The sequence below is a fragment of the Schistocerca nitens genome, chromosome 5, assembly GCF_023898315.1.
Source record: "Schistocerca nitens isolate TAMUIC-IGC-003100 chromosome 5, iqSchNite1.1, whole genome shotgun sequence".
NCBI lineage: Eukaryota > Metazoa > Arthropoda > Insecta > Orthoptera > Acrididae > Schistocerca > Schistocerca nitens.
The window spans coordinates 771,917,911-771,925,716 of record NC_064618.1 but is presented as its reverse complement, the minus strand read 5'-3'; positions in this window follow the sequence as shown (position 1 = coordinate 771,925,716).

Sequence of the window (7,806 nt, the reverse complement as noted above, 5' to 3'; positions counted from 1 at the left end):
ACTGAGTTGACTGTTTTAATTCGGTTGCTCCCACAGACTGGTTTCACTCAAAAGAATGAATGAGTAGTGCAACCTACTGAATCGATAGTTTTCATTCGATTGCTTCCACACACTGCCTTAAAAGAATGAATGACTAATTCAACTGATGTGTAAAACTGCAATGAAGGAGTCGTTTGTTTTTCAACAACGTAATTAATCGATTGTTTTCATTCGTTTGTTCTCATCACTAACGTCACCATCAGCGTCACTGTCCGTAGTATCAACATGTGGGGCGGCGGGTTGATAATAATAATAATAAATCATATTATAGGTAATAGGAAATATTAGAATATTGTTCGCCGTCTTTTACGAGAGCCTGAAAACTATTTCTGTGGTCAGCTAGAAAGCAATGGAGAACATACTGACCATACTTTCCAGTCTGCAAGTCCACATTCTTTCTATGTTATATTTAATCAAGCGGTATCAGGGACTATGATTATAAATGAAGAGTTCTAATTGATAGATATATTTGATCAACTTTCACACGTACAATACAGTAATATTCCTGCCTCTATCCTAAACAGCACGACGAGCAGTTCAAAGGTGACCTCTGCGGTAAGTTACCATTAAAAGGTCTTTCGCCCTGACTTCTGATAATCAAAATAACTGTTCGCCACAAAAGTGGAAAATAACTGTGTCCACTTGCCACGCGGATTTGTTAACATGACGAGCGGCACACAAACAGTTACTTCAGCGAAATCTGAGCGATCCAGGACGGTGTACAGTCGTCGCGAGTTGACTTCCTATTTGTACCGAAAACATGTGTTTAGTTGCAGTCTGAGTGTGACGTCATCCGAGGCATCGCGTGCGCTAGCGTTTGACTGACGTGGGCCATACGGTAGCTAGGTGAGAAGTGAAGTGAAGTTTTGCATCTCAGGCCGTATTTATACACGGGCGCAGCGGACGGTCAAGGGAACATCTGCTGTTATCCCCTCTATGCCCACGCTAGTAGCCACTAAACGGCCGCTTTCTCTGACACATAACATTTTATAACACTGTTGTGTATTACTTTACAATCTTCGTAATTTTTGTATGAATGTAGATGTGTTGGTTAAAATCACAGAAAAAAGTTTAGCTCGCGTGCATTTAAAATTTGCCGCTTAGAATTTTTAGAATGAAACTGACAGTAGAATATGATCTCTGAACTACAAATTTAAGAGACCTTTAATTTGTTATTATTTGCATCCAGGCCTTGAAACTGGTTACAGTTGTATTATTTAGAAGGTTTAATCACCTGCTCTAGCATTAATATAACATACTTAATTACTAAAATAAGGACGTTTTTGTTGCAAATTTAATTTTCAATAAATGACTCGAAGACTATTAGAGGTAGCTTAATGGGGTCACGTAGTTACAATTTTTATGTTGTACTAAAGATTCATACAAATTTTCATGTTTCTAAGTCTAACATTTGGCGCCTTAAATTTTTCCTAAAAATGTAGATTCTGACCAAAATATGCTTTAATCACATTGATACGTGTACTAGTTAATTTTGACATAAGTCTGCACATTATGAACAGTTTTTGGCTCCCTAGCTTTATTACTTAGCGCCACTTATTGTTTTCTTAAAATGATGTATTTAGAGAATGATATCCATCTTATAAATCTTAGATTTGGCAATTTCAACATTAATACACTGAGCATGTGTTGACAGAGCTTGGAGAAGCAACTTTAATTTTTAATTTCATTCTTAATTTATGGTATAATACTTCTATGCTACACACAGATGCGTTATGGTGACGTGGCGCTGCTAGCAGTGAACTGTGGTAAGTCCCGACCCACTCGCTCACCTCTGTATCTCTCTAATGATATGGCGCTTGTTTCGCCACAAACAGCAACTAAAGACAGCATCAGGACCATGCCTATAGTCGTCACCAAGAAGAGCCAAACTCTAAAGTCATCAGTCACGCCGGCCGGGGTGGCCGAGCGGTTCTAGGCACTACAGTCTGGAACCGCGCCACCGGTACTGTCGCAGGTTCGAATCCTGACTCGGGCATGGATGTGTGTGATGTCCTTACGTTACTTAGGCTTAAGTAGTTCTAAGTTATAGAGGACTGATGACCTCAGAAGTTAAGTCCCATAGTGTTCAGAGCCATTTGAACCATTTCATCAGTCACTGGATTCAAGATAAGTCCAGAATTGAACATTGATTTTTTAAAAAATTGAACATTGTACATCGACATACACTATCTTCTAAACTAGTCTAATATTTCCTTTACTACATAAACTATTGTAAACTGTTGCTCATCTTGTGTTCCCGATTATTTTTGCCACAGTTTTCCCCAGTCCTATGTAGCACTGTGACGGTGCTGTATAGTTCCTGCGTCCGAGAAAGCTTCCACACAACAGTAACTACATTAGGTTGAACGGAGCACTCTTCCACACACCTACTTATGTTAAGCATCCATTTATTATTTCAACATCACACCCAATTCTGAGACATCAAGGGATCTCCAATTTAGTATTGGAGAGCAGCGCGGAGGATAAAAATCGTTGAGGGAGACCAAGAGATGAATACACTAAACAGATTCAGAAGGCTGTAGGTTGTAGAAGGTACTGGGAGATGAAGAAGCTTGCACAGGATAGAGTAGCATGGAGAGCTGCATCAAACCAGTCTCTGGACTGAAGACCACAACAACAACTCTAAAATAAACCATTCGGGTAGCCACACGCGCTCACCGCTTCCAGAATTCGGGGAAGAGTACTGTCCACAGATCGAATCTGTCTGGCGGATAAACGGTGAGGGCTCATCCTGGGTGTGGTTTTAGGCGGTTTCCCAAACCCGGCTAAGTGAATACTGTTTTAGTAGTCACGTCCTGCCTCAGTTGCACGATTAGGAAATTTTTCGAAAACGTTCACACACTTTCGCATGGAATAATATTTGACGCAGGCCGATGGAGTAGACCAAACAAGTCGTCAGATCAAAACTGCTTTTTTGCCAGATCCGTAGATGATCTTATTTTCACATTTGCTGAATGTTTAAAGCACAGCTTCCGCTAGTTTTGGATTTGTTTCATTTCAGTTTGTCGACGAACTGCGATGAAGATCTGTTTACTTTAAGAGTTATTCGTCTCTACTGATACGTCGTTAGCTAAATGTAGTAAACCTGTATTCGAGGAGGGCCACCTAGTACGTGAATAGGTAATAAAATGATGTGAGCGCTCTGGTTTTCTCGGCGTGTTTCATTATTGGCGTACTTACAGTTGCTCACTCGTGTTGTTTTCTAATGAACAGGGACGGTGGTTTCAATTTAAACAAGGTCTGTAGTCCAGCACTTAGGTTACCAAAATATCATCAGCATCAAATCCACCAGGGCTACGAAGCGCTGAGAGAAATTGCGTTCCGTGGAATATCAGTACGCGTTCTATAAACCAAAAGACTATCAAATAGCGCAAAGTGCGTCAGGAGTCTAATTCCCAATCGGCTATAAATAGCGGCGCCAGATCAGCAATAGTTCACAATTTGTTTGGAGTCCATCCAGCGAGCAGGCCTAAAAACAATAGCAGAACGGGCATCTTTTGCACAGGACGATAAATTCCATCACCGTAATATTGTGCATGAGACGGATACACCCGGAAGTACTCATTACGGTAAGAAAATGGATAACGTTAGTACCACGTAGCCTCCGACAGGTACCGAGCAAGGTGGCGCAGTGGTTAGCACACTGGACTCGCATTCGGGAGGACGACGGTTCAATCCCGTCTCCGGCCATCCTGATTTAGGTTTTCAGTGATTTCCCTAAATCGTTTCAGGCAAATACCGGGATGGTTCCTTTGAAAGGGCACGGCCGATTTTCTTCGCAATCCTTCCCCAACCCGAGCTTGCGCTCCGTCTCTAATGACCTCGTTGTCGACGGGACGTTAAACACTAACCACCACCACCACCTCCGACAGGTACTACACAATGACTTGTTGAGTTAATATGTGGATGTCTGTCGTCTTCTAATCTTGCGGTCAATAAACCTAAGCTCTGAGTCAGCATACTGCTATTCATCTTACGGGATTACATCGACAAATAATGATGCATTACATCGGCTGCAGTCCATCGCAGGAGTTTGGTCTCAGAGTTCATTTGTGCTAAAGAATCTGTCTTCCATTAATCAAGTAAGAAGTCAAAACATGTCTCCGTAAATAATATGCATTATCTAAAAAGAGTGCACATACAGTGTCACTACTATGAATATCGATCAGTCATGTTTTTTCAATGTTGACATCCTCACTTTTTTTGACAATCACAAAAAATGAAGTATTGAAAGTCTAGCGACCGACCGCAATGCTAAATCACACCAAACTGCCAAACCGTCCGTTGTATTCCTTAATATATATATATATATATATATATATATATATATATATATATATATATATATATATATATATATATATATATATATATATATATACCTCTCCCCACCAGTTTAAGGGATTTGAGATCAAAAGAACGAAATATAAATGTAACTTCGTAGTAAAAGTAAGCTGCCTGATGGCTAGCAATATTGTAATGTATGTTAGCTTTTGCATAAATGATGTTGATTATTAATGTCGTAGCGACAAACTATCAGATGAATGTTCCTGGTAGCCTTCGTTCTCCCATTTTAACAACATAAAACAATTGTAATTTTCACGAAAATTAAGATGATAGTAAAATAACGTGCAAAATGTCTTTTCTGGAAGGAATTTTTTTACTGATTTCAACACATTTTGTATAGATTAGTATTACGATCTATATTTCATTAATATTAATTCGTCTCGGGCGCTTAGGTTACAGTTGTGTATGTAAAACGTGATCTTTCGTTCTCTAACAACAGTTGAGTTATTTCTTTGGAAACAATCGTTTGACCGAATTCAGCACGACATCAAAATTTCTCTCGTTGATGCATGACACAATTTTTGAAGTATTTTTTAAGAAAATTTAAAAAAAATATTTTTAAATTTTAACTACCGCTTTCACCAGATGATGGTATAAAAAAATGGTTCAAATGGCTCTGAGCACTATGGGACTTAACATCTGAGGTCATGAGTCCCCTAGAACTTAGAACTACTTAAACCTAACTAACCTAAAGACATCAAACACATCCATGCCCAAGGCAGGATTCGAACCTGCGACCGTAGCGGTCGCGCGGTTCCAGACTGAGATGATGGTATATTGGACGTGAATGGTGGGGAGTGGCTACAGGGAAATGTTCATCGTTACCATGCAAATAGCGTATGTCAATATTTCCCTGTCTCATTCAAAAAACTGATTGTTGAAAAGTTCAGTTTATATCTCAGAATTGGGGGATCGAATAGTTTAGATGAGGTCTTATCATATTATATTTTGTACAGGTTGCCTGAGGATGCACCGATAAGTGGTGCGAAACCGGTCGCAGATTTAATAAAAATCATTGATACAGCCAGTGCGGAATTTTGTTTGGAAAAATGTCGACGTTTGGCTGTGGTTGCCTGCCCTACAAAACAACATTTTTGAAGCAGGCAAAAGAACAGATACGCAGTTGAACCTACTGTCATCTTATTCATAGTCGAACATCACGTCATGGCAGTAAAATATGGGGTGATGAACATAATTGGCTTCAAACTCCGAACTGTGGATTTCTTACACAAATCCTAAAATACAACTTAATACGGATCATATGGTATCTACGGAATTAGCAAGCAGTCTAGTGCTTTTGTTATAAACATGTGCTATGCGTCAAAATATTGAATCCTTCATCATTGTACACCCAACTCTATCTCCGTACCCCCAAGAATAACAGTCCAAGACAGAGTCTTGCAGGACATAGAACAGCTGCCATACTTCGGCAGCTATCTTTCAGCGAATGCAAATATTGATGCTGAAATACAACACCGCCTCAAATGTGTCAGTGCGGCCTTTGGTCGTCTTAGGGTAAAGGTGCATAATAATCACAAAGTCAGCATTAAGACGAAGCTGCATGAATGCCAAGCTACTGTTATACCATCTCTCATACACGGGTGCGAAGCATGGACTACTCACAGAAGGGACATACGATGTCTGGAAAAGTGCCATCAGCACTCCCTGGGCAGGATCCTAAGGGTGAAATAGTAACATAGGAGCACTAACATCAGTGTTATAGAGGAAATAAGCTTTAGTAGCATCGAAACCATTGTCATCAAGCATCAGCTTCATTGGACGAGGCACGTTGTTTTGCCTAGATCCCGTCTACCACAACAAATCACGCATTTCTTAAAAGACATCATAGTCGCCGTTGACTGTATAAAATATTTATTGTTACTATTGCAATTTCGGCCTTATGGCCATTTTCAGGTAACACTGTAAAGTTACATTCTGTCAGAATATAAAACTATCTGACGTCAAAATGCAGCCTTTTGACTGTGAGAATCCCACGAGATCTGATGAGTACGACACTTATTACATCGTAATATGTTGTTAAATATATACTGAACTGTCGATGTTACTATCGTTCTAATAATCTAGAATCTAGGTGTGATAGATTACTAGAACGATAGTAACATGGACAGTTCAGTATATTTTTAACAACATTTTACGATCTTGTGGGACTCTCACAGTCAAAAGGCTGCATTTTTTACGACGACATGTACTCATGTCAGATAGTTCTATATTCTCACAGAATGTAGCTTTACAGTGTTACTTGAAGAAGGCCGAAATTGCAACAGTAACAATAAATGTTTTATACAGTCAACGGCGAGTATGATGTCTTTCAAGAAATATTATATGACTGTGAATCCCAACCATGAGAAGGTAATCAAATTATGTATTCCCAACTAAAGGAAGATCAAAGAGAACTAGAAAGATCACAGGAAGGATACAAATGTGTATTAAATGACAACATGAAAATACAGGGTGTTTCAAAAATGACCGGTATATTTGAAACGGCAATAAAAACTAAACGAGCAGCGATAGAAATACACCGTTTGTTGCAATATGCTTGGGACAACAGTACATTTTCAGGCAGACAAACTTTCGAAATTACAGTGGTTACAATTTTCAACAACAGATGGCGCTGCGGTCCGGGAAACTCTATACGATATTTTCCACATTTCCACCATGCGTAGCAATAATATGGCGTAGTCTCTGAATGAAATTACCCGAAACCTTTGACAACGTGTCTGGCGGAATGGCTTCACATGCAGATGAGATGTACTGCTTCAGCTGTTCAATTGTTTCTGGATTCTGGCGGTATACCTGGCCTTTCAAGTGTCCCCACAGAAAGAAGTCACAGGGGTTCATGTCTGGCGAATAGGGAGGCCAATCCACGCCGCCTCCTGTATGTTTCGGATGGCCCAAAGCAATCACACGATCATCGAAATATTCATTCAGGAAATTAAAGACGTCGGCCGTGCGATGTGGCCGGGCACCATCTTGCATAAACCACGAGGTGTTCGCAGTGTCGTCTAAGGCAGTTTGTACCGCCACAAATTCACGAAGAATGTCCAGATAGCGTGATGCAGTAATCGTTTCGGATCTGAAAAATGGGCCAATGATTCCTTTGGAAGACATGGCGGCCCAGACCAGTACTTTTTGAGGATGCAGGGACGATGGGACTGCAACATGGGGCTTTTCGGTTCCCCATATGCGCCAGTTCGGTTTATTGACGAAGCCGTCCAGGTAAAAATAAGCTTCGTCAGTAAACCAAATGCTGCCCACATGCATATCGCCGTCATCAATCCTGTGCACTATATCGTTAGCGAATGTCTCTCGTGCAGCAATGGTAGCAGTGCTGAGGGGTTGCCGCGTTTGAATTTTGTATGGATAGAGGTGTAAACTCTG